Source organism: Macaca nemestrina, chromosome 12 (assembly GCF_043159975.1).
Source record: "Macaca nemestrina isolate mMacNem1 chromosome 12, mMacNem.hap1, whole genome shotgun sequence".
NCBI classification, from domain to species: Eukaryota; Metazoa; Chordata; class Mammalia; order Primates; family Cercopithecidae; genus Macaca; species Macaca nemestrina.
The window spans coordinates 128,257,799-128,276,094 of record NC_092136.1 but is presented as its reverse complement, the minus strand read 5'-3'; the positions used below and the strand labels follow the sequence as shown (position 1 = coordinate 128,276,094).

Sequence of the window (18,296 nt, the reverse complement as noted above, 5' to 3'; positions counted from 1 at the left end):
TGTGGCCAGGCCAATTTCAGTTTCCTTATTTGTAACAGGGATAAAAATAGCTTTAGCACAGAGTTGATAGGTGGATTAAGTGAGAAGATCTGGTCTGGGGGTGTAGCTTGTAAGAAATGCTCAGCAGTTTGCTGAGGGCCCTCCAGGAGGTGCTGGTACATCCTATAGATCTCAATGTTGGTGACTCAGCCAACCAAAGGACGAAAGAGGAATCTCAGACACGCGAAGTGCCAGTCAGGGCAAGACTGTCTGAAAGAGGCTGTTGGGTCCTCCCACTCATATTATTCCATCACTGACTTGGGTGTGACTCTGGGAGATCATGGATTAAGAAAAGAAGTCTTGGCCAGGCATAGTGGCTCATGCCTGTAATCCCAGCATTTTGGGAGGCTGAGGTGGGAGAATCGATTGAGTCCAGGAGTTCTAGACTAGCCTGGGAAATGTGCCGAAACTCTGTTTCTACCAAAAAAAAAAAAAAAAAAAAAAGAAAGAAAAGAAAAAGAAAAAAGAAAGAAAGAAAGAAAGAAAGAAAGAAAGACAGACAGAAAGAAAAAATTAGCTAGATGTGGTGGCATGTACCCAGCTACTTGGGAGGCTGAAGTGGGAGGATCACTTGAGCCCCAGAAGTAGAGGCTGCAGTGAGCCATGATCGCGCCATTGCATTCAGCCTGGGCAACAGTCTCAAAACAACAACAACAACAACAACAACAAAAAAAAAAAAAACCTTGCACATTCCGGAGATCTGCTACCAATCAAAACATGAGGATAAGAGCCTTCCATTATTCCATGTCACATCGAATCACAGGCATCCAAGGTCAGGGACCAGGGCATAGTGTTCACTACAGCCATATAATTACACCAAAGTAAGTCTTCAGAGAAAATGGTAGTCATCTATAATTGATATATAATCTCTATAATCAATAATTATATAATCTATAATTGTGAATAATAGATGTGATAATACATGCAAAGTACTTAGAACAGTCTCTGGCACAGAGTAAGTCATACTCAGAACATGTTAGGTATCATGATTATCAACATTCAAACAAAGATTCTCTTAGGCAACCTGTTAGGGGCTGCCTTGTGACCTCACAAAATTCATGTGCTGAAGCCCTTACCCGCAGTTCTCAGAATGTGAGTGTATTTAGAGATAGGACCTTTAAGGGGGTGAGGTGAAATGAGGCTGATAGGGTGGGCTCAAATCCAATACGACTGGTCTTCTTAGAAGGAGAGGGAATTTGGACACGCAGAGAGCCCCCAGGGAAGTGTGTGCACAGAGGGGCTGCCACGTGAGGACACAGCAGTCATCGGCAAGCCAAGGAGAGAGGTCTCTGAGAAAAACCAATCCTGCTGGCACCCTGATCTTGGACTTCCAGCCTCCAGAACTCTGAGCAAATAAATTTCTTTTGCTTAAGCCACTGGTATGTGTCATGGAAACCCTAGCAAATGGATATACCATCTTTACTTGAAAATGTAGTGATAGGTGAACAGCACTTGTTAAAGCTGGCATTTGTGTACTTTCCTTGTGTAATCCACATTCCTGAATTGAATGTCTTCTTCAGAATGAATGCTCTTCATATGCCTGTGGAATTACAACCTGCTCCGTGGGCTTTCTCTTCTCTCCCAGGGCCATTCTCCACCCCAGCAGACTCACAGCCATAATTCAAAAGAGGAGGTTCTTTTATGGCTGTTTTCAGCTGGGATCAGGGAAAAAAATCCTGGAATATGTTCTATGAGTCCTGCTTTTGCACCAGATGGCTTTGGAGTGTAGGTGCATCCAGAGGTGCATTCAAAGCAGAGCTGCCCACACAATATTAGAACACTTACATCCTCCAACCGAGGTGATCTCCCTAGACCTAATATCTGCTGAGACGCTTCTTCATTTTCTACCAGATGCCCTTGAGTCATGCTCAGAGTAAAGCTGTGCTTGTCAGAACCATTTGTTTCTTGGTTATCATATCCACTCTTGATTTCAGCTAGAGATCAGCTTTGGCTTCGTATCCTAAATTTTGGACTGTTACCTGGGCATAAGGAATTATGGTTCCGAGCTGAAAAGGGTGACATTGCAACCTTTCAGACAGCTGGCCCTGACTCCATGAAATTCCTTGAGTTCCACCCTGGAAGCAGAGGACACATTACCACCTATGACCCCTAAGTGTCTTTTGGTGATAAGGGTGAAGAGCATGCACCACAATCCTGCTACAAAAAGAGATGACATTTCAGGAATCAGGTAGCATCTTCTGCTGTAGAGAATGGCTTACATTCTTAGTTTATCATTCATGAACCTTGGGGTTTCCAGTAAAATAATTTCTTTCCCTTCCCTCTTCTAGGTTGGGGAAGAAGATGATGGGCTATCAGAGGCAAATAAGCCCGGGAGGCAGGACTGGGCACAGTGACGCTCCAATAGACGGGCAAAAAGTTCCTCTCATCATTAGCCAAAGAGGGTGGGCCAGGCAACAGTGAACACAGGGTGGTCCTGTCCAAGGGGACATGCAGACGGCAAAATCCAGACTTACAGCAAAGAGAGTACACAGGGAACACAAAGCCGGGTTCTGGAGGCAGACCTAGGGGAGACTTATTAAGGAAGTGAGTGGTACACAGCTAGAAAAAACAAGTGATGAGATAGAGTGTAGGTGTAGAAAGGGCACAAAACCTGTTTGAACTCATTTTGGAATAAAAGTTTCCTTAAGAATGTGGTTCACAATCAAGGAAACTCCAATCAAGTGGCAACGTTGTAGGAGGAGAGCGTCCTGGTTCACCGCGAATGCCTCACACTACTGTCCAGTCTGGGCATTTCTCTCTGAGATTCTTCCCTCCCTGATGGCCCATTGACATGCTCTTCCCTTGTTCAGTACACCTCGCGCACTCCTTGGCTGGATCCAGCTCCCTTGCAAGTTGTGAATACCGTTGTCATCCTGCCACAATCTGCTTAAAACCCTCAGAGAGCTCCCTAGAGATAGACCACAGCAAATCTCTTATCAGCCACTTGTCTTCCAAAGGTCATCTTTGTCCCACCTGCCACCCTTACATTGCACAACTTCCTCTTGCTGCAACTTCTGTCCAAGTCTAACTATTCTCACTGCTCCACTAGACAAGCCCTACTCAGGTATGCTTCTGTGTCTTAATTTTGTGGTTCCTTTTGCTGCAAGTAACCTTTCTTTAGCCTTTCACCCTGATGCACAATTATCTGTGCCATTGTGTAAGGTAAGTGAGATCTTCCTGAGAGCTTCCTGTTTCCATGAAACCTTTCTGGTGATGACCTCTGACTCCTTTGAGCTGTTAACAGCTCGTGAGAATACCGCTTTGGTTATGCATGCATGCACACACACACACACAGACACACACATCCCCCTTCTATTTGCAATCATTGCTAGACCAAAAACTTTTTTCCATTACAATGTGGAGAAAAGAAGTGATAGATCATGGGGGCTGTGAAGAGAGAGAAGATGAAGGAGAAGGGTTCCCTGTCTGTCTCATTGGGCTGAATTTGAAAAGCTAATATGGGCAAGGGAAGGGAGGTGAGGGCCACTAAGCGGAATAAAAGATTTGGGGAGATAAGGCCCCAAACAAGCTGATATGAGACCCAAGTGAAAAAGCAGAGTTGGGAAGGAGAACATTCTTGCTGCTTCTGCAAATAAATGGCACCCCCTTTTGCAGTTCAATAGCTTTAGGAGCACCCCAAGATCATGCCCTTGCCAAGTACACTGTCATTTTTATGATGTCACTGGCAGTAGGGAGCCTTCTCCAAACTGCTTTAGGAAGACCAGAGTAGGGACGGAGAAGGCAAACAAGAGGAATGAGTCTGGGCAACTTGATGTGGGTGCTGCTGTCTGCAGGCGAGGAGCTGCTGAGTTGGAGAAATTTCACTTATTTGCAGCTTGTTATACATGAGGAGCTGTTGCTATTTCATGTGTGTCTTATAAAGCTCTTTACTTAAACTCTTAAAACTTTTTAAACCTAAAACTCTTCCTTATACTTAAAGCTTACAAGGAAATGAGCATGTTGCTAGCGTTCAAGAACTTTCCACCAATAAATCATCAATAAGTATTTAACTGAGCTGATAGGCTGGATGTAGAAAGAACACCAGCATGCAAATTCACCATCCATCCTCAGAGGGACTACATTCCTTCCGTTTCTAATGACTTTGCTTCTCCTATTGTTGCTGATGATTTTATTCAAGGGAAGAGAAGTTAGTTATTATTTAAAAGACTTGTGGGCTCCATGGGGCTTTAGACCATGCCATGTAAAATTGACTTCCAAGTGAGAACGACAGGAGGCGTGGGCTCCTAGCCCTGTGTGGGGCTCCGTTCTGGGGTTCCTTCTTGACCCAACAATTGTCACCATAAGAGGAACCCCCAGGCTGGCTTAGTCATTGGCTTCTGAGAAGCACTTTCCTTTGCAGAATGCTGGAAAGGCTAGGTCTGTGGGTCCGGAGGCTCTGACCTCTCAGCCACTGAATCCTAGATCCAGAGGGTAGCACAGGGTCCCTTGCTCCAGGTAGGGAAGTGTCCCAGCACATTTGTACCCAATGATGCCCCTTTACCAGAGACCTCTGGCAAGGTGAGCTGCTTGGGGTGGCATCTCAGCTATAGCAGATCACTCACATTTGCGGATAGAAATGCTTCCTTTCCACGACCTCCTCCTGGTCCTGGATCCAGCAGGGGCATGCTACCGACAATGCACTTGTCTCAGTAGGACGCTTTTTCTCCTCCAGTTTGGGCAAGGTGCCTTTAGTACATAATACACCCTCTGTCGTCATTACAGGCAACAGATACAAGTAGTAATAATCACAGCACTTATTAAGTATAAAACACTGTTTACATGAGTAACCTAATTTAATCCTCCCGGCAATTCTACGAGGGATGTACTCTAATTTTTTCAGACGAGAAAATGGATATTCAGAAAAGTGAAATAACTTGCTCAGTCGCACAAAAAATGAGTGTGATGTGGGATCCAAATTCAGGTCTACAGCCTAAGCACATAACCACAGCTCTTTACAGGTTCTTTCTTGTGAATTTTCTGTCCTCTCAATTAGACCATAAGCTCTTTGAGGGTAACTGCAGTGTTTATTGTAACTTAGAGCACAATCTCGAGTCAGAGAGATTTGCGTTTCTATACAAGCTTCATCTGCTGCTCATTCTGCATCTAGTACAACTTCTATGAACTTCATTTCCTCATCTGTAGGTTGGAGATAATATCAGTACCTAACCTGGCAATTCTGGATAAAGATAAAATGAGAAAATATGAGTAAAGTACCTAAATCAAGCACCTAAACTTCTTGGAGCAAAGTAAATACTTAAAAATGTGGCCAGGCACGGTGGCTCACATCTGTGATCCCAGCACTTTGGAAGGCTGAGGTGGGAAGATCATCTGAGGTCAGGAGTTCGAGACCAGCCTGGCCAACATGGTGAAACCCTGTTTCTACTAAAAATACAAAACTTAGCCAGGCATGGTGGTGGGTGCCTGTAATCCCAGCTACTCAGGAGGCAGAGGCAGGAGAATTGATTGAACCCAGGAGGCGGAGGTTGCAGTGAGCCGAGATAGCGGCACTGCACTCTGGCTTGGGCAATAGAGTGAGACTCAGTCTCAAAAGAAAAAAAAGAAAAAAATTGTTTAAAAAGCTGGGCACAGTGGCTCATGCCCATAATCTCAGCACTTTGGGAGGCTAAAGCAGGTGGAGTGCTTGAGCTCAGGCATTCAAGACCAGCCTGGGTAACACAGCATAACTCTTTCCCTACAAAAAATAAGAAAACAGGTGTGGTAGTGTGCCTGTGGTCCTAGCTACTTGGAAAACTGAGGTGGGAGGATCACCTGAGCCCAGGAGGTGGAGGCTGCAGTGAGCCATGATCATACCATCCAGCGTGGGCAACAAGAGTAAGACATTGTCTCAAAAAAAAAAAAAAAAAGTTAAAAAAAATTTTTAATGAAGGTCAGTGCTGAGAAATGGCGTGAGAATCAGTGGGTTGGAGATGGGTCAAGAGGGAGTTCAGATAAAGCCAGAGCGATACCTACTTCTCCGCATGTTGATTGTTTAAAAGATTAGTTGCCTAAATTTCTAGTAAGTAGATTTGGTGATGATAGAGTCTGAAATGCAAATCCCATGGGCTCCTAGAGAGCAGAGCCGATTTCACTAATCTGCATGTCCACTCTTCCTTTAAAACCATGGCTGTCATTCCATTGCAGGCTCAGCCCTCTGCCTGTTTCTGGCTTCTGAGTCCAGGCCTCTAGGTGGCATAGATAAGGCTCTGTTGTATAGCCTGAATAGCCCTGTGAATGAGGAGAGGAGGCATCTGTTGTGAGATAATGAAAATTGTAGGTGGCCAGCACCTATTTATACTGTTGTTCATACACCACATACTCAGTGAATATCAGAAGAATGGCGTGGGTACGTCTGTGCATTCATGAATTTTAAAACTTCACTTATTTTGGAATTTGTCACGTATATGTGCCTATATGTATCTTTTCTTTTTATACTCACAAATGTGTCTTCCAACATTTGTTTTCCTTAGATTAAGTCAAATGTTACTTTTCATGTGCACATCAGTTGAGTGATGGGGATGTGGTCAGAGCATAGCCTCATGATGGCCTGGCCGATATGAACGATGAGCAAACAATTGCATCTCCAAACAGCCTAGCTAAGGCCGAGACGGAAAAGCCTCCAGAGGGGCAAGGAAAGAGGAAGAGGGTGGCTTCAGGATCTCCCCATTTCATTTGGGAAGACAATAAGAGAAATTTCTGCCATTGTCCTATGTGTGGGAAGGAACAAATATTTCACAGTTATGAGTCCAGTGGAGTTAGAGGAGGAAAAACGCCAGACGTGGACATGAGTAGGAGACCCTTTCTGTCTGTTCTTCCTTATATGTAGGCTGAGTTTTATTTCTTTTTTTTTTTTTTTTTTTTGAGGCGGAGTCTCGCTCTGTCGCCCAGGCTGGAGTGCAGTGGCGCGATCTCAGCTCACTGCAAGCTCCGCCTCCCGGGTTCCCGCCATTCTCCTGCCTCAGCCTCCCGAGTAGCTGGGACTACAGGCGCCGCCACCACGCCCGGCTAATTTTTTTGTATTTTTAGTGGAGACGGGGTTTCATTGTGTTAGCCAGGATGGTCTCGATCTCCTGACCTCGTGATCCGCCCGTCTCGGCCTCCCAAAGTGCTGGGATTACAGGCTTGAGCCACCGCGCCTGGCCGGCTGAGTTTTATTTCTAACACAGAATGACCCAAGACACGGGGCCTGAGAAGCACCAATGTCCCATGTGTCCTTCCCATTCCTTTCCTTCTGGCCTGCCCTGAATCTCCTAAGGACAGTTGTCTGGGGCTGAGCAGCTTGGCTGGAGTTGGTCGGTGAAAGGAATGTCAAAAGCAACCCGACCAAGTTCCCTGTGGCTGCCCTGCTCAGTGGGCCCACTCAGCCGCTCCCGGTGCAGGGCTCTGGGACGCTAATCTCTGGCATATCCGTTACCCAGGGTCACCACAGGGAGCACACTAGCTTTGGCTTTTTGTTACATTCTTTGCATAATGACATGAAGTCCCTTCTCCTGCCAGTTGGAGAGAATACGAAATGTAAACAAGACACTTAGGTGCAGAGCCCTCTGTGTTCTCTGCTTTGGGAACCCAGCAGGCTCTGCAGCAGTGGGGGTGATCAGCCTGGGTTGGGGTCACTCCAAGTCTAATCTGAAGTGTCAAGAGTAGGTGGCTGCTCTGAGCAAGGCCAACCCTTTTGCTTCTCTCACCTCCCTACACGCACCCATTTCTTGCTCCTTATTTCCACTGCATAGAGGGCAGGGAATGAAAAGGGAAGAGGAGGTAAATTTTATGGCAGTTGGATAAGGAAGAAGATAGGAAACATTAGTCAGTCACCAAAAAAGCATTAACTGAAAACTCCTTTGCATGGGGCACAGTCGCATTTTCTCAAAATGACCATCAGAATATTTTGGATCTTTGCCTCTCTCTTCCCATCAAAAGGCGGAGCTTATTTTCTCCCCCCTTGAACCCAGATGGAACTTTGTGATTGCTTCAAGAAATGGCCTTGCATGACTTCCGGGACAAGGTGATAAAGGTATTATGACTTTCACCTGCTTCTTGTTCTCTCTTGGGCCTCTAGTCCATGGAAATCGCCACCATACTGTGAGGAAGCTCAAATTAGCCCAAACTGAGAAACCATATGGAGAGGCCCACAGGAGAGGAACCGAGGCCACAGCCAACCACAACAACATCAACCTCCAGACTTCAGAGTGACGAGCCTTCAGTGAAGGATAACAAAACTCACGAGCCTAATAGTTGGTTTATGCCACTAGGTTTCGGGGTAATTTCTTATGTAGCCATAGTAACCGGAACATCTCAGAGCATTTTACTCGGCAACCGAAAACCCATATTCAAAGGCTGTAGAGGTGACTGTCTGAGTATCCTTTCACTGTGGTTATCGACACTGGCTGGCAGGAATCAGCACCATGACTGAGCAGGTGGGGAAACTGAGGCACAAAGCATAACCTTTCTAGGTTCACACAGTGAGAGGGAATCAATCTCAGCATTAAAGTCTAAGTCCTCTGATAAACACATAGTGGAATTATCTCCAAACAACAAAATCAAAATAAACAACAGACAAAAGCCAAACAAGGACCACTTTTTAAAATGAGAACGATCAAATAGAATATGTATTATTTACTGACATGAAGTTTCCAAGGAACTTTTACTATCATCACCTCATTTAACCTCTTAAAATATGAGTTAGGATCCTTATATTATTGAAAAGAAAATTGAGGCTTAAAGAGGTTTGCTCCTGGCCTCCGGCCCTCACCTAGTGAGTCTCCAGACTGCTGGCTTGGCTGCAAAGCTTCTACTCTCCCCCTAAACCGTTTCCACTTTGCCATCTCCAATTTTAGGCCATGGCACACAGCCAAATCTGCCACAGAGCCTCAGAGGGCCCGGCTGACTTTTCTTTTCTTTCTTTCTTTCTTTTTTTTTTTGAGATGGAGTTTCATTCTTGTTGCCCAGGCTGGAGTGCAATGGTGCAATCTCGACTCACTGCAACCTCTGCCTCCCGGGTTCAAGCGATTCTCCTGCCCCAGCCTCCCAAGTAGCTGGGATTACAGACACCCCCCCACCACACCCACCTAATTTTTGTATCTTTAGTAGAGACGGGGGTTTCACCATGTTGGTCAGGCTGGTCTCGAACTCCTGACCTCAGGTGACTCACCCACCTCGGCCTCCCAAAGTGCTGGGATTACAGGTGTGAGCCACCGCGTCTGGCCCCCGGCTGACTTTTCAAGGAGTCTTGTTGAACATCATTCCCCCTCCCAAGTGCCTTTCCCCTTTGACTTAAAATTCCACTTCCTGGGGAGGGGGTTCGGCAGTGGATGACCCAGAGAAAGAATTCCTAGAAGATGCAATTGGAATTATTTGCAGACGACAGTACTTTATTTAATGGCGTTTTACAAATGAAGGGTCTGAGCCTAAGTGAGCTCGGAGAAGGGGATCTCTGCTTCCTCCCAGGACTGTGCGCTGTAACAGAATCCAGAGCCATGGCCTTCTGTGCCTCACGGGCCTCCCGCTCAGTGCTGCTCCAGGTCTCCCGTGGTATTTACCTTTGCCTGTTGACTTTGAGTGTTCACAGTCACTTTTTTGACCATAACCACATTTAAAGGGCATCTCTAAAGATCAAAGTTAAATTCTCCTCCCACAGAGAATGCTTTTACTGCTGAAAAGCAAAAAGTGCTGAATATGGAAACTCACAGGATGGGAGATAGAACGTTCATCTGAACCCCACGAAGCGAACATTTTACAGTGCGTTTTACTTTCTGTTTCCTTCCACTGGGTCTGCTCACTGTCCAGTGGCTTTTTCTAGATGGCAGTGGGAACCACCGAAGGGCCGGCAGTGCTTTACTGGGTGTAATTCTTCACACTTAACCGTCCGGGACCAAGCTCCTCTCAGAGAATAAAGTAGGGTGTGGCCTGACCATTAAAGTAGGTCCCACAGTGTCAAAGGGACAGGGCAAAGCCAGACTGAGATGTTGAGACTTACTACAATTAAGCAGCTTAGATGTTCTCTTCTGTAAGACGGAGCCAGTATTCTCCCACCCAGCCTGATGGGTGGGAAGGATTAAACACAGGCCTCACTGAAGCAAAGGTGGGATGATAAAAACGGAACCAGCAACCAGCACGACAAAACCCAGATGGCATGGGAGAACCCGCAGGGAGGGCTGCTTCTGGGAAGGCCACCTGGGTGCACCAGCACACGTGCTGTCCCACATACTTTTCCCGGGGACTCTGTTCTGCCAGATTTCACTGGAGTGGCTGTACCAGTCATGAAAAATACTGCAACACAGCCACACAGGTGGATAAAGTGCTCCTGCATTGAGATGCATCACTTCCCTCCTCTGCTCTGGGACAAAGAAAAGGCAGGTGATGGGCACTGTGGCTCCTCCAGAACCCTGCTCTGAGACTAGGGGCTGCTGCCCTGCAGCCCACGCCTCATGGATTGTCATGATGTGAATGTTGTCCCTGACCTGCAGAATGGTTTTCTGATCCTAGTGATGGTGCCGCCTGAGGATGGGTGAGGATCTGGACCCCACTGGGAGCAGCCTCTTCCTGCAGAGGAGCCCTGGCCATCCTGGCTGCAGATGGGGTCAAAAGGCAGCAAGCCACAGCACTGCTCTCTTCCCTTCATGGACAGCTGCTTTAAGTCTGTTATAACAAAAGGCACAGGCCACCAGCTGGGTCAATGTGGAGCTTTATTGGCTGTGCAACTTTGGGCAAATTACTTCATCTCCCAGCTCCTGGACATTTTTAACCATCCTCTACTGAAAGCTTCATGCTCTCTAATGATGACAAATGGTCAGACTTCCCTGACCACAGAGAGCTGAAAGTTTGCAAGAAGAGCCTCCGTGGAAAGTGACTGCAGTGCTTCCCTGTGGAGTGAATTTCGCCCACTGCAGGGATGAAGGAGTAGCCTGGGAGCCAGGATAGAGACCCGGAGCTTTCCTATAGCTCGAGAAAGAGGCTTCTGAGAGCGTCCCTTGAGGACTGGTCTTTCTGGGAGCTAGACCAAGAGGATCTCAATCTGGGTCTGCAGGGACAAGAGAGGACTCTGCGTGACAAAGGGAAGGTGGGAGTCAGAATATTCAGATCCTAAAGGATGGGATCCCGCAAGGGAAACAGAGACTTGGCCACCAGGGTTGGAGGCGGCAGGTTCTGCAAGTTTTCTAAGCCTTGAGGAGAGGAAGGAGTGCGGATGGCATGTGCCCTTGGGTGTCTCTTCGATTCCGGGCGTCATGGGAACGTTCCCATTCTTTATCTCAAGGACAGATTCTAGTTAGGCACCCTGAAGAGAAGAACCTCATCAATCTGATTCCTGGTTTTCATCCCCAGTTGCTTGCACACTTCCTGGCACCAAAGAGGTGTGCAATGAATTATGTTAATAAATAAAAGCCTCAGCGCCCGATGGAAAATGCAGGGACCCTCCCTCCCTGCCCACACCTCCACACCAGTCAGACTACCCCTTCTATCTTTATGCTTTGAGCAATTTTGATGAAGCCTTTCCCCCCAGGCTTGTCTAATTTTTTTTTTTAAAGCAGCCACACCCAGTGACTCTTTCTTCTTCAAATTTAAACATGAAGCCACTGACCGCTTTCCCCAAACAACCACTTGAGGTCCTATTCCTAGAAGCTATGATCTTATCTGACGATTTCCTCACGTGGCAGTTGCCATGGCAACCGGGGCCCTCACAATCACAGGAAGCCCACGAGGAAACGGGCACATGGCGGGGCTTCAGTCCCTTCCAGCAACACCCAGGGAGCAGCCTGGCAGAGGGACGAAGGCCAAACCAGCCTCGCGATGTCCTGCCTCCCGCACACAAGCCAGGAAAGAACACCGCTTCATCTCCACGCACAGACGAGGCCTGCATCCATTTTATTTCGTTTCCTCTCAGGGCATGGGGACGGGGGAGACCCTGAATCCGCTTTCCAGCTCTTAATGGCTGCTTCTTTTCCGTGATTCACGGCTGAGGAGCCATGCTTGGTGACCTCGGGCCCATCAAGTCGGGAAGCAGGTCCTGAGGGTGCAGTGTTTCCAACTAGCACATCTGGGTGAACTGCTCTGTCCAAGGTGTTTAGCTCTTTTGTGGCCCAGGGCATATGGTTACCATATTGTTGCAGCGACATGTGGCAGAAACCTTGTGGATGGGAGTGATGGAGGGAGGTGGGGCCTGGGGAGGTCCATTTTCTGGGAGAGCTCGGCGGCCAGGGCCCTCTCTGCCCAGTTCCTGTGCTCTGTTTCAATCTGCTCCTCCTTTCCTTTTGTGCTCTCCGTTCATTTTCCCTCTGTCACCTTCAATTGTTCTGCCCCGTGCTTCCATGCCTTCTCTTTCTTGCTCCGCCTCCTGCATTTTAATGTCCTATTTCAAATAGTTTTTCTTCTTGTTATGTAAGGCTCGCCTGCCTCTTTCCTTCCTGCACTCTTAACCTTTAGAGGCATATTTAATGTACATTTAATACACATATGCAGCTTCACCTGCATATAATTGCCTCCCCGTCTTCTCTGCCTAATCATATCTCATTCATTCACCAAACTGTTGAACACCTCAAATTCCGCCTCCTCCAGGAAGTCTCCCTGCTCACTCCAGCTCAGCACAGGAACCTCCATTCTGCTGAAGTCTGTTGTATGGTCCACCTCTACCACCAATTTGGCACTTTATCTTAGACTGCCTTGTCACGTTGCTTTGATATTTATTTAACCGTTGCCTTCCATTGTGGTTTTTCATAGGTTTATGTTCTAGCTCTTCAACTAGATTGTAAATTCCCCACGATAATTTTCTTTGTGCTTGTCTGTAGACATGATTGTCACTTACTAGCTGAGTGAATTGGTCCCCTTATCCATAAATGGGCACAATGACAGCACCCACAGGGTTTTGATGTGAGGATCGAGGGGGCTCTCCACTCTGCTGGTTTGTGAGAGGTACAGTCCTGTCGTCTTTGATATATTACCCACAGAGCCAGACTGTCAGGATCTGAATTCTGCATCTACCACTTGCCAGTCTTGTGACCTTGGACAAGCTTTTTAATCTCTCCATGCCTCAGTTTCCTTTTTGGTAAAATAGCGATAATAATAGTGTTCTAACTCGTGCCTGTCACATAGCCCTCCCTGAATGTAATAATCATGGTACAGAAAAGGCACTCTATCTCTCTGGGCTTGTTTATGTACCTATTACATAAAAGGACTGAGCTACATGATCTGTTTAAGATCCCTTCCAGGGCTTCAACCCTAACATCTTTTAGTGGAGTGATTCTACAGCACCTTTGCCTGGAACGGTTCCACTTTATGCTATTGTTCCAGGAAATGCTTACTAGCGCCTCCTTTCACTCAAAATTATCCCACTTCGGATGATGCATTATATGGCCACCCTGTCTATGAGTAAGCTCACATAACATGGTGTTCATGAGCTTCATGGGCCCTTTGGTTGTCATGTTCGCTCTCCCTTCTAGAGGGAGTCAGGGGAACTGAGGACAGCCTGGTCTCTACATGAGGAGCCAAGCATCCTCTCATCATGGAGCTCAGGCTCCCTCTCTGGTGCACAGCTGGTCCCTCCGTTGGCAGCTGCCCTGCAGACAGTCACTCACAGGGCTGGCCTACATCCTGCTTAACTGGAGTGCTAAGCCTGGACAGTCCAGCACAGGGGTCTCCTGTCTCCCGGCATCCATCTATAGGCAAAGTAGATATTTTGTGAACAAGTCCTGCCGTAGTCCTCCAGAGAAAACATTTCAGTGGGTTTACATGGAGATGTTTTCTTTGTCAAGCTCAGTAAAGCTGAGCAGAAAACCCAGCTAAAACCCACTGACAGTTCCTAGGGGCTTGGACTAGTTTAGTTACTCCATAAGGGGCAGTTAGTGTTCTACTCTTGGAAGCTGCTGGAGGTGCCAACCTTGCCCAACAGAGCCATGCCTGTCTGTCTGTCTCAAGGACATGTGTCTTCATGGCAGGGAGGCTCAATCCTCCACATTATAAAAACTTGTGGGAAATGGAAAATTAGCCTACCAGGTGTACATGCCCTGAGATGTCCCAAACCTCAAAAATTTCTGAACTTCTATGTCCTGTTCAGTTCCATTTTCCTCAGGATCCATTGTCAAAGTCTGCCAAGTTTCCAAGTTCGTTCTTTCTTTCTTTCTTTCTTTCTTTCTTTCTTTCTTTCTTTCTTTCTTTCTTTCTTTCTTTCTTTCTTTCTTTCTTTCTTTCTTTCTTTCTTTCTTTCTTTTAGAGACATGATCTTGCCATGTTGCCCAGGCTGAAGTGCAGTAGCATCATCACGGCTCACTGCAGCCTCAAACTTTCGAGCCCAAGGGATCCTCCTACCTCAGCCTCCTAAGTACCAAGTAGCCGGGACTACAGGCACACACCACCATGCCCAGCTAATTTATTTATTTATTCTTTATTTTTTGTAGAGACAGGGTCTTACTATGCTGCCTAGGCTGGTCTTGAACTCCTTGCTTCAGGCGGTCCTCCTGCCTCGGCCTCCCAAAGTGATAGGATTACAAGCATGAGCCACCATGTCCAGATGGCTCCAAGTTCTTGCACTGCGACTTCCACTTGGTTTTCTGTGTGATTGAGATCTCCCTTGTTCATTGTGGGTTGGTGATGTTCATGAGAAACCCAAAGGCGATGAAGCCAGTGGAGCCAACCTTCTCAAACCTTTCTCTCTTGGGAAACTGTGAGAGCAAAATGTCCCCGGGGAACCTTGTGGTCCTCTTGCTCCTTTTATCATGAACCAAAAATGCTCTCAGGTATGACGTCAGTCTGAATGGCCTGTAAAACATGTTGGCGGTTCTACATAAAACCAACAAATGCATACTCGTCAGCATCAATCTTAAAATCAGGATCAAGAAACAAAAAACTTTACCTAAACTTCTTATTCATTTACATAGAAAGAAGTTGAATTCTCTGATTTGGTCCAGGGGAGATGACTGTGATGCTGGCACTGTTCTAAAATCTGCACCATGCAATGCAGAAGCAACTCGACTTGTGAGGTTGTTGAGGACTTGAAATGTGTCTGGTGTGACTGAGGAACTGAATTTTTAATTTTAGTCAACTGTAATTCATTTGAATTTAAGAAGTCACGTTATGAGTGGTTACCGTCTTGGAGAGGGTAGGCTGTGGACACTTGTGTTTGGTGACCAGACTATGTGCTCCTCAAAACATGCGAAGGTCACTCTGGATATTTCTTTAACATGTCTTGTCTCACAATGGTGCCCTAAAACAGATTTGTCCCACAAAAGAACGCTCATTCACTGATGTATTCATTCATTTAGCAAATATTTATTGCATATCTTCTATGTGCCAGGCACTGTGATAAAAGCCAGGAGTATGTCTATGGAAAAATGATGCCATCGTTTTAATGGTATTGTTAATGACTATGAGATTAGGAGAATTGTGGGACTTTTCCTCCATGGAACTGGCTAAGTCCCTGCAGTGAACTAAATAGGTGAAATGCAGATTATTCTGGGAATATGCATGGTAACCCTGGAAAAGTGAATAGCTGCGGCAAACCTGCCGTGTAAACACAGGCTGTGCACACAGGTGGGGAAGTGACAACGGGAAAGGGGAGAAGAGTCTGAATTAAATATGGTGGGAACGATGGTATGTTTGAAGCTTAGATGAAATAGGAATAAAGTCCTCGAAAGCGTTCTGGAAAGCACATGGCATTTACAAATGGAAGCAGTGCACTGTCAACGTCACTGTGAGCTCCCGAGACAGTCCGGGCACAAGCTTCCCCAGCCACCCCCACGTAGCATCCCAGAAACCAACCAAGCAAAGGAGCCATTGCCTCAGGAGAAGGTGGCAGAACTTGAGGTAAAGAGGTGGTGCAATTGGCTACCAAGGAAGGGATTTCAGAGGACAGGAAAGCTGTGAACTGAGCAGGAATGGGGGGAGGAGGGGCAAAGGCATTAACACTTCATTGGCTCAGGGACTTTCTGGTCAGAGACAGCCAGCCAGGACCTCAGATGAGCATTTTATCCCCTCTTCTGCAGAGCACACAGCAAGAAGGAGAGGGGGACACGAAGGCTTGACTTTGGCACTTTCTCCATTGAGTCAAATGTTGTGGCTCTCACTGCAGGATCCTGAAACACCGCTTAGATCTGGAGTCCTCTGGAAGGGCGGAAGAAAGAGTCCACAATAAGATGCCCCTGCATCTGGACTGGCTGGAGGCTCTGGCCTGAAGAGTCACGGTAGGCAGAATGACTGTATCTTATTTTATTTATTTATTTATTTATTTATTTATTATTTTTGAGATGGAGTCTCGCTCTGCCACCCAGGCTGGAGTGCAGTGGCACGATCTCAGCTCAGTGCAACCCCTGCCTCCCGGGTTCAAGTGATTCTCCCGCCTCAGCCTCTCGAGTAGCTGGGATTACAGGCGCCCATGACCACGCCTGGTTAATTTTTGTATTTTAGTAGAGACAGGGTTTCGTTATGTTTGCCAGCCTGGTCTCCAACTCCTGATCTCAAGTGATCCACCCGCCTCAGCCTCCCAAAGTGCTGGGATTACAAGCATGAGCCACCGTGCCTGGCTGAGTGACTGTGTTTTAAACCAGAGCTTGCAGACTGTGGGCCCTTAGCCCCTTAACTCCTTGCCGTTGCCGGTGCTCCTTAAATGTCAAACCCAGCCTGGGGATGCTGGCTTGCCAGCGTGCCTGGGAGCTCTTCCCTTTTTCCCTTTGGGTTAACAACAATATTTGCATGAAAACAGGATCTCTCTGGCTGCACCTTCTCTCCTTCCTCATCTCTCCACCAGCCTTCCTTTCTGTTCACCTAGTCTCCATCCCCATTGGCACCAGGCTGAGGCCCAAACATCATCTAAGCAACCACCTACCACCCCAACTCTAACAAGTGGCCTCTGAGCTATAGGGGTGTACCACTCTGAAGGGAGGACCCTGTGATACTAATCTACTCCTAGTCTGACTGCCAACACTGTCTGATCTAAGTGAGGAAGAGCTTATCTAAAACATTACTCTCGTAACCCAAAGGGGTTACTGAACTGTAGTTTGGGTGGGGCTTCTCCCTCCCTCCCAGCAGACTAACCCTCCTAATTATTTTTAATTTAAGCTAATATGAAAATATTTGCATTCTCTGAGCATGCAGAAAATTAACCAGGGCAAGTGGGGGAAGAAGTGGGGAGCTAAAAGTATATTGGAACCATGATTAGGCCAGCCTAGGAGAAACAAGGTTGACCATATTTATGGAGTCTTGTTCTTTGATGAGCCAACATTGTTTGAGGATTTCTCTGACTTAATTACAGGACTCTCATGGGTCACGACTTCTGTAAGCAACAAATGTTACTTTGAAAGGGAAGAAGTGAATAGATAGAAAAGGTTTTGTCTTTAGACGCCATTATTTGTCATGATAACAGATTTCCTCTTTCAGGCCCATGTAGGTCCCTGGAGAGCCTTATGGAGGGCACCGTTCAGGCTGGAGATGGTCTGATCTCTCTCTGTCCACATACATGTGCGTATACATTCCCAAATATTTATTTCACTGGTTAGCTTCTCTTCCAACTCCCACTACAGGCCTTAGGGTTTCTTGGGAGATTGCTTTCTGCACTTATGGGGCAGAGACGTGGGGTGGAAGTTGGTGACAAGGAGGCATCTATTCCCTACCAATATTAGGGCACATGAACCAAGGCCCATGTGTCCCTCACACGTGGGGATGAGAGGCCCCGCCAGTGGCTCTGGCCAGGCTTGATGCAGCTCAGACGTGTCCCTTTACTCCCACAGCTAGAGGAAAATCCTGTCAAAATGGCTTAACGATCTTCTAATATTTCCATGCAATTAAGGCCACATCTGTCTCCCAGGCCCCCACACTCCTTTGCTGGTGCACAGACATGAACCAAACAGTCTGTCTTGTCGATCTGGAAGGTAACAAAGAGCTCCATTCATAACTGTAGGCACTTTCACCATTTTTTTTCAAAGTAAAATAGAGTTTTCACTTTGAGAATAACCTGTGTGGCAAGCAAGCGAAGGATTTTTCCCCCCTAATAAATCAAATTCAACAGCCTAATAAAATGCTGGCTCCCCCTGCCCCCACCACTGCCTCCCTCCCTCCCACCGTCCCACTCTCAGCCAACAATCCCTGGGAATGGAGAGTAGTGGGCAGACCCAAAGGAGGTAGGGAAGGTGAGCTGAGAGCAGATGAAGGGAATTAAAACGCCTTTTGAAGGCTCATGGGCTTGTTCGGCAGACTAAAGAGTGAGATCGGTGGGGAAGGGGGTTGAGGGGTGGAGGCAGCAGGAGCGTAAGCAGTGTGCCTTTCCCTTTCCCTCTCCACCT

The 18,296-nt window shown here is 47.0% G+C and overlaps 1 protein-coding gene and 2 long non-coding RNA genes across 14 annotated transcripts in view; 1 reads left to right on the top strand and 2 right to left on the bottom strand.

Annotated features, from left to right (window-relative positions):
• Positions 1 to 18,296, bottom strand: part of LOC105476218 (Fli-1 proto-oncogene, ETS transcription factor) — a 125,742-nt gene that overhangs the window by 54,096 nt on the left and 53,350 nt on the right. The window lies entirely within an intron of this gene.
• On the bottom strand, positions 462 to 17,746 carry LOC139357620 (uncharacterized). The gene is made up of 2 exons (XR_011611176.1): positions 11,612 to 17,746; positions 462 to 11,370 (listed from the first exon to the last, which is right to left on the bottom strand). It is a non-coding gene; the product is annotated as an uncharacterized lncRNA (long non-coding RNA).
• The window catches only part of LOC105476216 (uncharacterized), a 54,784-nt gene continuing 48,233 nt past the window's right edge, over positions 11,746 to 18,296 (top strand). For 8 of the 11 annotated variants that reach the window (XR_011611171.1, XR_011611169.1, XR_011611170.1 and 5 more), the window contains exons 1-3: positions 11,746 to 11,882; positions 16,091 to 16,202; positions 17,395 to 17,475. This is a non-coding gene — a long non-coding RNA (uncharacterized lncRNA). Of the gene's footprint in view, positions 11,883 to 16,004; positions 16,203 to 17,394; positions 17,476 to 17,744; positions 17,886 to 18,296 lie in introns of all 11 variants that reach the window. The other 3 variants (XR_011611174.1, XR_011611173.1, XR_011611175.1) reach the window with 2 other exon arrangements.